The sequence below is a fragment of the Rhincodon typus genome, chromosome 33, assembly GCF_021869965.1.
Source record: "Rhincodon typus isolate 14 chromosome 33, sRhiTyp1.1, whole genome shotgun sequence".
Classification (NCBI taxonomy): domain Eukaryota; kingdom Metazoa; phylum Chordata; class Chondrichthyes; order Orectolobiformes; family Rhincodontidae; genus Rhincodon; species Rhincodon typus.
The window spans coordinates 2,641,152-2,656,603 of NC_063364.1; the positions used below are offsets into that span (position 1 = coordinate 2,641,152).

A 15,452-nucleotide genomic window follows, 5' to 3' on the forward strand; every position below is an offset into this window, starting at 1 on the left:
ACCTATTGGTCTTCTATATGTTCTGCCTGATGGAAGAGAGCATCACTGGGGTCAGATGGGTTTTTGATGATGTTGGCAGTCGTTCCGCAGCAACGGCAAGTGTAAATGGAATCCGTGGATAGGAGAGTGTCTTCCGTGATGGCCTGGGCTGTGCACACAACTTTCTGTAGCTTCTTATGGTCCTGGGCAGAGCAGTTGCTGTATCAAGTCATTATGCACCGGACAGAAAGTTTTCTATGGTGCATCTGTAAAAGTTGGTAAACATCCTTACGGACATGCCAAATTTCTGAAGCCGCCTGAGAAAGAAGAGGTGTTGTTGTGCCCTCTTGACCATCATATCTACTTGGGAAGTCCAGTTATTGTCACTCCCAGGGAACTTGACAAAACATGAAGCAATAATTCCAAAATATTTTTGTACATTTTCATGTCCATTTTCATGTTTTATATTAATTTGGTGCTGGTTTATTTGTTTGACATTCCAGGAACGTAACCCAAACATTTACATGGGTTGCTATGAGAATATGTGTTTCGAATCAGGCGATTTGCTTGACACAGTGATTTTCAGGAAAGCAACTCCCGTGTTAATCAAGGTCTAACTGCACTTAAAGATAAGGCTGGTGGACCAACAATATCCAAACTGTTGGGAGTGGAGTTGAGGAGGTTCTGCAGATGTGTGCCATTTTAATGTAGACCACAACCATGGAACTCCAGTTGATTGGGTGCTGGTATGAGCTGCAGATCAGCCTAAATCTTTAAAACAGGAGTTAGAATTCCTTGTGAGCTTTCTTAGTTGGTGAAGGTCATAAACATTTGTTGAATTCTTGCTCTGTGCTCCCTAGGAAATGTTAGTGGGTAATTATTGGTCGGATACCTTCAATCTATCCTCTTCCATATCCCTATCCACTTCATTTCATACCATCAGGGTTGAGAGTATGCCAGTTAGTATTTTAGTACAGTACCACACTTTGGAAACATTAAAGGAACACTTTTAGTTTAATAAAAGAAATTTTTTATGACATATAATCTCCATGTCCTAGATGCATATTCATATTTGGTTCACATATTTGTGACTAGCTATTGTAAAAATATTCTGTAATCTAGAAAATTCCAAAAATCAGAAGGGCAAAATATGTCGGCACAGGCAAGGAGGGCCGAAGGGCCTGTTCCTGTGCTGTATTGTTCTTTGTTCAGAAATGATTTTTTCAAAATACTCCAAGCTAGAAAGGTTCTGGTGTAATTGTTAAAACAATTTAAGACTGTCCTTCTACTATTTTACTTTATATTTTTGTTTCTATTAAAGCTTTGTCCTTTTTATGTTTGTCTAGTTTGCAGAAAGTGCAGTGCAGAACACTTGAGGCACACAGCTCATGAGTGCCTGTTCACTGATTTCAATGAGCTCTGTATCTGTGATCGCTCCCACTGGGATGACAGAAGCTGTGTTGCTGGTGAATAAATCCTTACTCTGGAACTCATTTCCGGTCCAATGCAAAGAATTGAGGGTTTTCTACCTCCCCTGACTGTATTAAAATCCACATGAAGTTGTTTCAGTCAGAAAATACAAATGAGGATAATCAATAATTCCAAACTATTCTGCTATTCACAGTTAATTGGCACTAAACTGTCAACTTCACTCAATGACAAATAGCTCACCCAGGAAAGGTTAAAATTTGGTATGGTACCAAATAAAGTAGGAGGTTAAAAGGTTTTATTGAGACTGAGTTAACTGGATTATGTATTTTTTGTGAGCGTCTATAAAACATTTATTGGGTTGAAAAATGTTCCATTCCTGGTACTCACATCTATCTCCAAATTAGCCATTAATTGACCATTGTAAAAGGATAATGGGCTCCTGAAAGGGTTGAAATCAATATTGTGCTTGTATTGCATTCAAGATGTTATTATGACCTGAACTGAATTCTGATTTCAGTTTTGTCAAGTGTAGGTTATGACTCAAATAAATATTTACACTGCATTGCTTTTAGATCCTGACTCATGTATTTTCCCTCAGCCACTCAGTCCTTCAAGCCTGTTAAAATCTTGTCTGATTTGGTTATAATTTCAGTTCTACTTTCCTGTCTGCCATCCCATGATTCTTGAGCCCATCGTCTACAAAAGATCGATATGGGTGGCACGGTGGCAGGGACCCGTGTTCAATTCCAGCTTCAGGCAACTGTCTGTGTGGAGTTTGCACGTTCTCCCTGTGTCTGCGTGGGTTTCTGCTGGGTGCTCCAGTTTCCTCCCACAGTCCAAAGATGTGCAAGTCAGGTGGATTGGCCATGCTAAATTACGCACAGGGTTCAGGGATATGTAGGTTAGGTGCGTTAGCCATGGGAAGTGCAGGGTTACAGGGATAGGGTAGGGGAATTTTGGTCTAAGTAGGATGCTCTTTGGAGGGTTGGTGTGGACTTGTTGGGCCAAATGGCCTGTTCCCACTCTGTGGGGATTCTATATAAACAAAAGCTTTAAATAAACTCAAAGACTACCATTTTTTGGCAAAGGGAATCCCATAGGCTAATGACCCTAATAGTGTTGTGCTATGCCTCACGGTCAGTAGGTTAGTATACCTTGAATAGACATCCTCATGATATTATCAACCTATCATAGCCTGTGACCTGAAGGTGTAATGGTCTCTTTAACCATCTTAATGGGATCACCTGAAGCATGACATACTGGAAGAAATATGCTGCTTTTCGAAACTTGCTAACTTAGTGTTAGCTTAGACATGTTAGCTTAGACATTGATGTGCCTGTGAATGTAATGCTTACATATATTAATTCGTTGTAATAAACATCTGTGGGATTCATCAAAACCATGACATCTATATTTGGTTTCTTACATTGCAATGGAGAGCAAAAGTATTGCCACATCAGGTAAAATATGTCCCTTTGTACATCTACATTTTCCAACTTCATCATTTAACTAATACTCTACCTATCTGTTACTCCTACCAAAGTGGATGACCTCACATTTTTCCACATTATATTCCATTTGCCATGTCCTTACCTATCCTCTAAGCCTGTCCAAATCCTCCTGGCACTACTTTCATTTTCTGCATAACGCACATTGCCAGTTAACTTCATACCATCCATAAATTTGAATAATATAAATTGTCTCCACATCCAAATCACTGATATATATTTTGAACAGCTGGGGCCCAAGCATTGCTCCTTGTAGTACCCCACAAGTTACAGCCCACCAACCTGAGAAAGATCCGTTTATTCCCATTCTGTTTTCTGCCTGTTAGCCAATCATTAATCCATGCTGGTACATTACCTCCTAGCTCATGTTTTTTAATCTTTCTAATGAATCTCCTTCGGGAGAATTTTATCAAAAACCTTCTGAAATTCTAAGCATACTATGTCTATCAGCATTATTTTATTAATTTTCTTCATAACTTCTTCAAAAAACTCTAAGTTTGTCATACACAATTTCCCATTTGCAATTCCATGTTGACCATGCCCAAACAGATCATTATAATTGAGAAGTTTGTCTATGCCATTCTTTGTCATAAATTCTATCATTTTTCCCTCCTAAAAGGGAAGACTAACAGGTTTGTATCATAGAAACACGCAATACAGAACAGGCCCTTCAGCTCAGAGAATTTATTGCTAAAAATACACTGAATCTACACTAGTTCCACTTTCCCACACTAAGCCCATGGCCTTGAATGTTATGATAATTCAAAACCTCATCCAAGTCCTTTTGAAAGGTTGTTAGGTTGCCCAACTCAACTACCCTTCAGAATACCATCACGCTCTAGGTGAAACATCTTTTCCTCAAGTCCCCTCTAAACCTCCTGCCTTTCACTTTAAACTTATGCCCACTTGTCATTGACTCTTCAACTGGAAGGGGAACAACTGCCTTCTATCCATCCTGTCCATGCCCCTCATAATCTTACACACCTCAATCAGGTCCTCATTCACCCTTCTCTGCTCCAAAGAAAAGAATCCAATCTTATCCAACTTCTCTCTGTAGCTAAGATGCTCCATCTCAGGCAACATTCTGTTGAATCTTCTTTGTACCTCCTCCTGTGCAATCACATCCTTCCTATTGTATGGTGACCAGATTGCACACAGTACTCCAGCTGTTGCATAACCAAAGTGCTATTCAGCTCCAACATGACCACCCTGCTGTTATAATCTATGCCTCAATTGGTAAAGGCAAGCACCCTGTATGCCTTTGGAAATAACAGCACAGAGGCTCGTATCCCGTCACCAGGTCACTCTTTATTTACACGTGCGCTGTACACTGACTGTGACAGCCAGCTTAAAATCGGTCCCTGAAGTCAATAGACTCTCTTCAGCTCTGATGAAGAGTCATCTAGCCTCAAAACCTTAGCTTTCTCTCTCCATGGATGCTATCTGACACACTGTGATCTCTAGCATTTCAGTTTTCAGTACAGATTCCAGCATCTGAAGTAATTTGTTCCTAACTGCCTGCAAATCCTGTTTATATCTGCCAGCCAGGACTCCCTGATTGGCCCAGGTTAACAATCCCAATCAAGGATCTCATAGAAAATAAGATATACCTGATTCCAATCACTACACCTTCTTAACTACCCCATTAACCTGCCCTGCCCCTGACAAGGATCTGTAGATAAGCATCCCGAGATCCTTTTATTCCTCTGAGCTTCCTAGTGTCCTGCCATTCATTGAGTACTCCATTGTCTTGTTCCGTCTTCCAAAGTGCATCACCTCACAAATAGGGTTAAATTCCATCTGCCAATGATCTGACCATCTGACCAATCTATCTATATCCTCCTGTAACCCCGGTCAATCTTTGTGTCATCCACAAATTTAGTTACCATGACACTACTAGAAGCATGCTGCTCTGCTGTAAACTGACAGCTTGACACTGGCCCAGACTCTGATATGCCCGTGAAAATAATATTTGTATATATTAGTGAGCTATAATAAATTTCTGTTAGATCTTTTATCCACACCACTTCTGATGTTACAAGGGATGACGTAGGCATTGCTGCATCAGATTAAGATAGCTTGCTGGAGGCAAAATTTACACCATTGTCTTTTAGTTTACTGTTGGTCAACCCAAAACATTATTGCGAACATTTGTTTCCTCTTTACATATTAATTGTTACATGCTTAGCAGTTGTAACTGGTGAACATTACTTCACAGTCCCTGCAGTATTTGTCCTTTGAAAAACCATAGTACATAATCTTGTTCTGTTTTTTAACAGTCTTATCAATGAAGAAGCTCAAAATGAAAATTAAACAAGACATTTGATTATTGCTGGATTTTGCGTCAACAATTGTAAACAGAATTTCAATACAAATTTCCTTTCATCTTCCATTTAGTCTTTGAGCTTAGTCCCAGGAGCTGATGCTTTCTGCCAAGATTAGTAACTTCAATTAACAAAAACAGCAAAGGTTGGAAAAAGCATAACAGGGCTATTGCCATCTGTAAATATAAGAGGCAGGCCAATTCCAGAGCATCAGGACATGGTCTCTGGACAATTACACACCCACAATAGCAAATGTGGATTCTTCAGACACTGATAGATCAGGAGAGGGGAGTAGAGGGCAGTGGGGGAGAGAAAGGGGAGTGGGATGGGAGGGGAGTGAGTTTGGTAGCAAGGCAACGGAGGAACAATATTGCTGCAGCTTTTAGTGAATGATTGAAATGGTGAGAATTGATCTCGAGGGTGATGAGACGGAAGGCAAGTTAAAGGATGAACACCATTTGGAGGATGGCGCCACAGGCAAATAGGGTTGTTTTATTGTTCGTTTTTTTCATTTGCCCTTACCTAGCTATCATTATATAACAATCAACTACTTGAGGTTTTCATCTTTCCAGATTTTCAGTAAAGCCTGCCAAAGCTTTGAAACCTTTGAGCCTGATTTCAGTCTTTGCTCAGCCTGGGAAAGGCTGTTGGATGAGGTGAATCAATTTCCCTGTGAATCTAGATTTTCAGTTTATATTGAGATATGTGATAGAGACTTCCATCTCAATCGGGAGAAGCTCCAATACTGCGCCATTACTGCTGCAATGTGATCTCACCCCCGAGGCATTGGTACAATGCCATGTGGCTGCAGGGGCTGGTAGCTCAGTCATTTCAGAAGCAAGTAGAAAATTTAGAAAAATGCTGACAGTGGAGGTTCAGCCTTGGGACCTGCCTCCAAATGCCCCATGCCATCACAGATTGGTGTCCCTCAAGCTTTACAACCAATTACCTCTAGTCCCTTGTGGACAATGATTATTCACCCAATTACCATCTAGGTACAGCTTCTGAGGTTTGCCTCCCTTAGTCTAGCCCACCACGTCAGATTCCTCCTGCTCTGGCTGTGAACTCACAGCTTTGTCTACTTTTTCTCCTACCTCCCCTCATGCTCTCACTAAGCTTCTCTTGCCCAGAAAACCTACCTCCTGCTCCTTTGACCCCATTCCCACTAAATTGATGAGAATCCAACTTCTTTCCCTGATCCTAATGTTAGCTGATTCTAAAATATTGATTATTTATTCATGCAATGTAGGCATCATTATGATCCATCCCTATTGCCTCAGAGAAGATGGTGGTGAGCTGCCTTCTTAAAGAACTACAGTCCATGTGGTGTAGATACTCCCCAGTTTTGTAGGGAGGGCATCCAGGATTTCAACCCAGTGGCAGCAAAGAACTAAATGATATCGTTCCAAATCAAGATGGATTATGGTTTTGGGGTGGTACTTGCATGATGGTATTTCTATGCCTCAGATACCCTTGACCCTCTGGGTGGTAGAAATCACGTGATTTGAAGTTGCTGTCTCAGGAACCCTGGTGAGTTACTGCAGTGCATCTTGTAAATGGTACATACGGATCCATTTTGTGTCAGTGGCGGAGGGAGTGAAAGTTGAAGGTGTTTGGTGAGGTGCCAGTCAGGCAAGCTGCTTTGCCTTGGCTGGTGTTGAGCTTTCTGGGTGCTGTTGGGCCTGCACGTGGGGAGGCAAATGAAGAGCATTCCATTACACTTCTGTCTTGTACCTTGTTGATGGTGGACAGGCTCTGGGGAAACAGGAGGTGAGTTACTCAGACTCTGACCTTCTCTCATTGTCATATCATTTATATGTCTGATACACTTTGGTTTCTGATCAACAGTAACCCTAGGATGTTGACAGTGGGGGAATCAGCAGCGCAATGTCATTGAATTTCAAGGGGCAATGGTTTGATTCTTTCTCATTGGAAAGGGTCAGTGCCTGGCACTTGTGTTACGTGAATATTACTTGCCACTTACCTGCCCAGACCTGGATATTGTCCAGGTCTTGATGTATTTGGACAACGGACTATTTCGGTATCTGAAGAGTCATGGGGCTGAACATTGTGCAATCATTGGTGAAAGTCCCCACTTCTGACCTTATGATGGAGGGAAGATCATTGATGTAGCAGTTGAAGATGGTTAGGCCGAGAACACTACCCTGAGGAACTCCTGTAGAGGTGTCCTGGAGTTGAAATGACTGACCTCCAACAACCATAACCATCTTCCTATGTAGGTATGACTTTAACAATTGGAGAGTTATGGAATCACAGAGTCCTACAGCATGGAAACAGGCCCTTTGGCCCAACGTATCCATGCTCATTGATTCCAGTTTTGCTTGGGATCCTTTAAACTGAGCATTTTGCACTCACTACAGACTGCCTTGGTGTCAAAATATTATATTAAATGGGCTGTCATTGGATATGGTATACATCCCTCCATGGTGTGCAATCAGCTATCACCACTGCCCCAACAAAACATGAAAATCCCGACTCCTCTTTCTCCAAACAGAAGGAAGGTCAGGAGAAGGTTTGACAGGAGATTTGAGAGGGCAGATATCCCCAGTTATAATCTCTTCCAACCTCTTCTGCCAGGCAGAAGATTCAAAAGTTTAAACACATGCACCAACAGGATCAAGAACAGCTCCTTCCCTGCTGCTATTATACTGCTGAATGGACCTCTCTAATTACAAATCTAGTGTTGATCTTGCTTTTGTGCACCTTCTTTGCAACCGTAACAGTGTATTCCTCACTCTGTACTATCACCCCATGATCTTTGTATGTTATATTCTGCCTGCACTGCACGCAAAACAACTTTTCACTGTACCTAGCGGCAATAATAAATCAAATCAAATCAAATCAAATAACAGAACAAAACACAAAGGTAGTGATAATGATTGAAGTGAAGCAAGACTGGCCTAGATTGGATGTTGATAGCGGTAAACTAAACACTGATGGAATGGGGGGGATGGGGGGGTACAATGTCAAAACACAAGAGAAAACTGTTAGTCTGAAATTGTTGCACTCAATGATGAATCCACAAAGCTGTAAAGTGCCTAGTCAGAAAATGAGGTGTGGTTCCTCCAGTTTACATTGAGCTTTATTCTTTCTTTCATGATCACCTCTGCATTCTCACATTGACCTTGATAGAAGTGACATCTTAGCTCTTGAAAAGGGTAACTTTTCTGAAGTTGATGTTCAAAGCCAGCATCCTCAAATAAGACAACCTTGCTCTTCTGTATTCTTCACCTCTGATTCACTCCTATTCAATACAGATCCCTTTTATGAGAAAGGAACAGCCTGACTTTGTAACAGCTATTACTTTGCCAGCACATACACCATCTGCTTCACAAGGAATCATCTTGATTTCTCTGGCAAAGTAATGGCCAGTACAATGACTTACACCTTTATTAATGTAGAAGTTGACAAGCAGTTTGTAATGAGATCCCTGCAAGTTGTGAATTGCCAGAAGCTGCTGGACAATTTGTCTTTAATCTGGCAGAAATAACAGCTCCCCTTCAACCATCCTAGGTGTTTTCTGAAGTTGCTGAATCTGCACAAATTGCCAATTAAATTCACTTTAAATTAAACGCTGGTATTTAACAGTGTGAGTGCCTTATTTCAGCATAGAGTTGACCACCAGGGTGCAGATCGTCATCACAGGGGGCAGGGGACAGGTTTCCTAACAGAAAGTCTGCATTGAAGTCCAACTTGTCCTGAACAGGTTGACTAAAAATATCTACAAAGTAGAAAACTACCACAGAAATGCCTCTTTAATGTAGGCTATTGCTCAACCTCTCCAACCCAATGGAACATGTGAAATTGTAGAGTCTCATTCTTGCAGGCAGCATTAGAGATTTAATTAGATGTTATTAGAGATTTAAAACATTTCAATGTTGAATATTTAGGGATAATATCTCACTTTCTTTTCCCGTTTCTTTTTCCATTCTCACTCCAATATTGTTTACTCGCTCTTTGATTCCTGGCTTGATTCTAATTCTGCAGATTTTTGCCTTCAATCCTGTTTCTTTCCAAATCCTTAAATCTTGTTCCAGTTAAAGTGTTCACTGTTGATTCCCTTTGTCACACTCAGCAGCCATAATGAAGTCTCATGTCCAGAACTTTAAGGGAGAAACAGTTTAGAGCTGATTAAGGGAAAGCAACTTATGTCTGGAAATGCCACAAGATGCATCACTCCAGTAAAATCTGGGTCTTTGACATAATAAAAATGAGCTCTAAATCACTCAAGTCACTCCCTCAGGTAAAATATGCAGAAAGGAAACAACTAAAATCCCTTCTTGGGTCTGTGGTATTTACCCAGTGAGTTGCTTCAAACAAAATAACAGCAGAACAGATTAATTAATGAATACTCATAAAAATTGGAAGGAATATTTCCTTTAAGTGTCCATCTGAATAAGCTAAGGACAATGGGATCAAACAGATATGAATGTATTCTGTGCCATGCTATAGTTCAGCCTGTGTGAATAAGAGCTCCAACGAGCTAGAGAAATTGCAGCAAATATCTGAAACATGAAATTGATAATTCAGTCAGTTAAGATAAACTGATGAGCAAGGTACATAACACTTTTTAAAAATATGGCACCAAACAGATGTTTATTACTTCTGTTGATTGATCAAGTGTAACAATAGGATGATTATAGTGTGTAATGTTTAAACAGGAATATGAAATTGTTCGAATAGTAATATAAAAAAAACTGAAAATTCTTTCTCTGTTGGTGAAGCCCAAAGAGAAAATGGGTGAAACGAACAGTTGTCCGTGGAAATGAACTTGCTGGTGCTCCTTTTTAAGGTGGACAAGACGCGTTGGATCACTGTGTCATTCTGGCTTTTCCTTCTGGGAAAAATGGGCTCCAGTTTTCAACAGTTTAGTAAGTTTTCCCATCTGCAGTGGGCTTTCAATGAAATAGTTCCCAATTTCTTGCAATTTATAGCTTTGTTCTTCTAATAAGCTTCAGTGCAGATAGAAGCATAAAATTGCAAAGAGATATTGACAGATGAAGTAGATGGGACAAAACTGGTCAATAGATTTCAGTGTTGCCTCATGTGATGTCAACCTCTTTAGATCTGATTAGAACAGAGCAGAGAGCTTTCCAAGTGGTGAAAAATGAGAAACAGATCACATAGGCCCAGAAAGACCTGGGGCTCAGATACACACATCATTAAAATGACATCAACAGACTGAAAACAGACTGGAGAAAAAGGAAATGCTGGCCTCTGTATCTAGAGGGTGGGAACACAGCAGGGGTTGGTGGAAGTCATGTTTCAGCTACACAAAAACCTGCTAGACCACACTAAGAGCAGTTTTAGGCACCACCTTTGGAAGAACATACTGACCTCGGAGGGATTGAAGTATACATTGACCTGAATAATGCCTCTACTCCAAAGAACTGCAAATGCTGGAATCTGAAAAAAACAAAATAGAAGTTGCTGGTGTAACTCAGCAGGTCTGGTAGCATCTGTGGAGACAAAACAGAGTTAACGTTTCTGGTCTAATGACCCTTCTTCAGAACATCACTGAATCTGTAATCCCTTCTGTGAACATTCTATTGGGAATCAACCCACATCTTGTCAGCATTGTATGATGTAAATTGAAACCTGTGCCAAGATACTCCTGGCATGAAGTAAGTCCTGATGTCAGGGCCAGATTTGGATACATGGAATGCCTTATCACCACCCACTTTAAGTCATGTCCCATGGACATGGGGACAGAAGAGTGCAGGGTTTCAAAGGAGCAAAACCTAACATCCAGGTCTTCCTTCTAGTCTCTGTAACAATGTCTATTAAATCAATATGAACTGTAACTATTCGCTAATATGTTCAATACAACCCACGCCCCCAATCCCCATCCAGTCAGACCAATAATTCTTCATACACACTAGAGTCATATAGCACAGAAACAGATCTTTCCATCCAACTTGTACATGCTGAACATAATCCTAAACTAAAATAGGCCCTTTTGCCTGCATTTGGCCCATATCCTTCTAAACCTTTCCTATCCATGTACATATCCAAATGTCTTTCAGTTGTTGTGACTGTACGTACATCTACCACTTCCTCAGGCAGTTCATTCCACATATGCACTACCCTCTGTGTGAAATTGTTGTCTGTCAAATCCATTTTAAATCTTTCCCTTCTCACCTTAAACCTATGCCCTCTAATTTTGCACCCCCCCTACCCTAGGGAAAGACCTTTGCTATTCACCTTATTTATGCCCCTTATGGCTTCATCTCTCATGATTTTATAAATCTCTGTAACGTCACCCTTCAACCTTCTACATTCCTTATCCAGCCTCTCCTTATAACTCAAATCCTCCAGTCCCAGTAATGTACGTTAGCATACAACAACAAAAGACCAGAACGAAGAAAAGCTCTTCAAGAAAGACTGTCCAAAATCGCCCACATTAACAACATGGAGAACACAGATTCATGGATTAAAAACATCTCAGGCCACCACTTACTGTCACTGAGAAGACTACCTTAATACGCAGACTGAATTATAACTACAGTGACAACCAAAAGACTGAATTCCTGGCTGCACTGGAATCAACACTAAAGAGACTAACAGGCTCACAGCAGAAGTATAACAGACCTTCAGACAGATGATGGGCCTAACACTGAGCAAAAAAGGAAAGTGGGACACATTCAACACAGAAGAGAGGAAAACCCTGGATAGACTCAGGAAAGACAGGAACATACATCGAGAAAGCTGACGCACTAGTAGCAAATACCGACACCTACCAACAGATGGCAATAGACCCAATACCACAGTTAGGAAAGTGGATCACAGCAACCCTGAAGAAATTACACATCTCAGGAGTTATCAGCAAGACAGAGAACCGAAAGATTGAAGCCAGAGGGATCCAACACATCCCGATTCTATGGACTCCCCAAGGTACACAAACCTGGGGTCCCCCTCAGATGCATTGTCTCACTGCCAGGTACACCAACATATAGACTTGCCAAAGAACTACAACAGAAATTGAGATACTTAGTGGACAACACTACCCACTCCATGCACTCATCCCAAGGATTCCTCAACATCATTAAGGACACCAGGATAGATGAGGACAAGGTGATGATATCCTTTGACATAAAGCACTATTTACATCCATAAACATTGACCGAGCCAAAGAAACAATTGCCACACTGCTAGATGAATCAAGTTAGCAGGCACCCCATGACACCAACAACATCAATAAGAGCACCACCATGAAACTGCTAGATCTGTGCCTCACAATCCACTTCATCTTCAATGACAGCATATACAAACAAATCAACGGAACACCAGTGGGATCCCCAATATCAGAGACAACAAGGTGCAGGGCTGGATGAACACAGCAGGCCAAGCAGCATCATAGGAGCAGAGAGGCTGACATTTCGGGCCTAGACCCTTCATCAGAAAAGGGGGAGGGGAAGGGGGTTTTGAAATAAATAGGGAGAGAGTGGGAGGCGGATAGAAGAGGGATAGAGGAGAGGATAGGTGGAGAGGAAACAAACAGGTCGAAGAGGCGGGGATGGAGCCAGTAAAGGTGAGTGTAGGTAAGGAGTTAGGAAGGGGATAGGTCAGTCCAGGGAGGACGGACAGGTCAAGGGGGCGGGATGAGGTTGGTCGGTAGGAGATGGAGGTGCGGCTTGAGGTGGGAGGAGGGGATAGGTGGGAGGAAGAACAGGTTAGGGAGGCAGGGACGAGCTGGACTGGTTTTGGGATGCGGTAGGGGGAGGGGAGATTTTGAAACTTGTGAAATCCACATGGATACCATTGGGCTGCAGGGTTCCCAAGCGGAATTTGAGTTGCTGTTCCTGCAACCTTCGGGTGGCATCGTTGTGGCACCCAACGTATGCCCAAATGTATGCCCAAAAAGTACAATCCGCAGTTACCTCCAAAACACACCACAACAGGAAGACACAACATGATCAGACTCACTAATCACTCCACAATACATCAAGGACATTTCAGAGGTGACCACAAGACTACACAGATCCCTAAGGATCAGAGTAGCCCACAAACCGACAACCACTTACGACAGCTATTGACGAACGTAAAGGATCCCACACCCAAAGCCAACAAAACTGAGGTAATATTCAAAATACCATGCAAGGACTGCGAGAAACACTAAATAGGCCAAACTGGAGGAAAATTGATCATACGGATACATGAATACCAACTAGCCACCAAGAGACACAACCAATTCTTACTACACATGGACGATGAGGCATATGAATTCGACGGGGACCAACATTGATAATAGCACAAGCCAAGCAGAGACAAGCCAGGGAATTCCTGGAGGTCTTGTATTCCAACCGGAACTCCCATCAACAAACACATTGAATTAGACCCTGTGTACAAACGACTGAGAAACAGAACCGGAAGTAATACCAAACACCCCAGCAAACCAAGGCATAGAAATAACAAGCGGGACAGAACACCGACACTTCACCAGAGGCGCACTGACGATGTTACCTAGCAGGGTGATGAAACATTTGCAACCAAATCCACCAGCTCGCCGACCATGTCCACAACCTCTTCCGCAACCCGAGCTACAAATCTTCTCGAAAACCTTAAGCTGAACTACTCATACAGATCAAACACAACAGACAGAATAGCCTCAGAGATAGTAGAAACTGCAGATGCTGGAGAATCTGAGATAACAAGGTGTAGAGCTGGATGAACACAGCAGGCCAAGCAGCATCAGAGGAGCAGGAAGGCTGACGTTTCGGGCCTGAAGAAGGGTCTAGGCCCGAACTGTCAGACAGAATAGCCTTTTCCGCGCTGTAACCATACTGTCTGTGATTACCTTTAGAACATCATTATTATTGTTAATGCTTCTCAGCCTATTGGCTAAGATCAAGTGTAGTTTCCGTTCTTATCAGCTTTAATATCTGATAAGTCCTTTATTTAGGGCAGCATCGTGGCTCAGTAGTTAGAACTGCTGCCTCACAGCGCCAGGGACCCGGGCTCGATTCTACCCTTGGGCGACTGTCTGTGTGGAATTTGCACATTCTCCCCGTGTCTGCATGGGTTTCCTTCGGGTGCTCTGGTTTCCTCCCACAGTGCAAAGATGTGCACACTAGTGGGATTGGCCATGCTAAATTACCCATAGTGTTCAGGGATGTGCAGATTAGGTGGGTTATAAGGGGATGGTTCTGGGTGGGATGCTCTGAGGGTTGGTGTGGACTTATTAGGCTGAAGGGCCTGTTTCCGCACTGTAGGGATTCTGTGATTTGCAGACAGATGAAGCAGTCTATTATCCTACCAAAGCATTATGATGAATGATCAGCTGATGATTTTTTTTTGGTGCAGGGGTGTGATATATACATGTCACCTATGGCAGTAGGAGAACACTCCTGCCCTTCTTCAAGTCATGCCATGGGAGCTGTCACATGTACAACATAGTGATGAACTAATTAGAGTGGGCAAAGGTCTGTGTGGATCATAAGTCTCACACAGAATGAACGGCCTGTCTCTGTGCTGTAATTCTAGATAACTCTTACACCCACCTGAGGCATCCATTTAGCATCTTGTTGACCAGATGGTGTCTTTGACACTGCCACATTCCCACTATGCCTGTAATTGTGTTGGGACCTAAAAACATTATTCCATTTAGCAGCAATTCTCCTTGGAACCAAACTATCCACAGAAGCTGAAATCACAAAGGAGAAGCAGTTTGAAAGTTACGGGAAATATAGTATTTTTTAGCACTGTCTCCTTTCTAGAGCTTCCTACAATAACCCTCTGCACGAAAATTCAGATGTGCAATGGAGACATATTGTCCAGAGACTGAAATTGAATCTCAGAACCAGGGGAACGGCTCAAGACTTGGAACTTCCATGTGGATTGGAACAGAGGAGAGGTCTGATGCAGGAGGATCGGAAAGTGTCTGAAGCTGAATTATATTCTAAAAGTGGCACTGAAACGATTGATTGTATCGACCCAAGCAAGCAGCTTGAAGCTTTGAGTTAACACCGCAATGAAAGAGAAACCTTCAACAATACAGGCACTGCAGTACCAATCATGCAAATAGATTTGAACCCAAGGACTTCTGGACAAGTGAAAGACCCCTTTGGCATGAATGTTTGTGGATGTGGTGCCAATAAAGCAAACCATTTTGTCCTGAATGATGTTGAGCTTCTTGAGTGTTGTTAGAGCTGCATCTATCCAGGCAAGTGGGGAGTATTCACACTCCTGA

At 42.1% G+C, this 15,452-nt stretch overlaps 1 pseudogene; it reads left to right on the forward strand.

The window, feature by feature from the left end:
• The first annotated feature begins 14,084 nt into the window (after positions 1–14,084).
• On the forward strand, positions 14,085–14,197 carry LOC125486834 (annotated as a pseudogene).
• Positions 14,198–15,452: the final 1,255 nt, after the last annotated feature.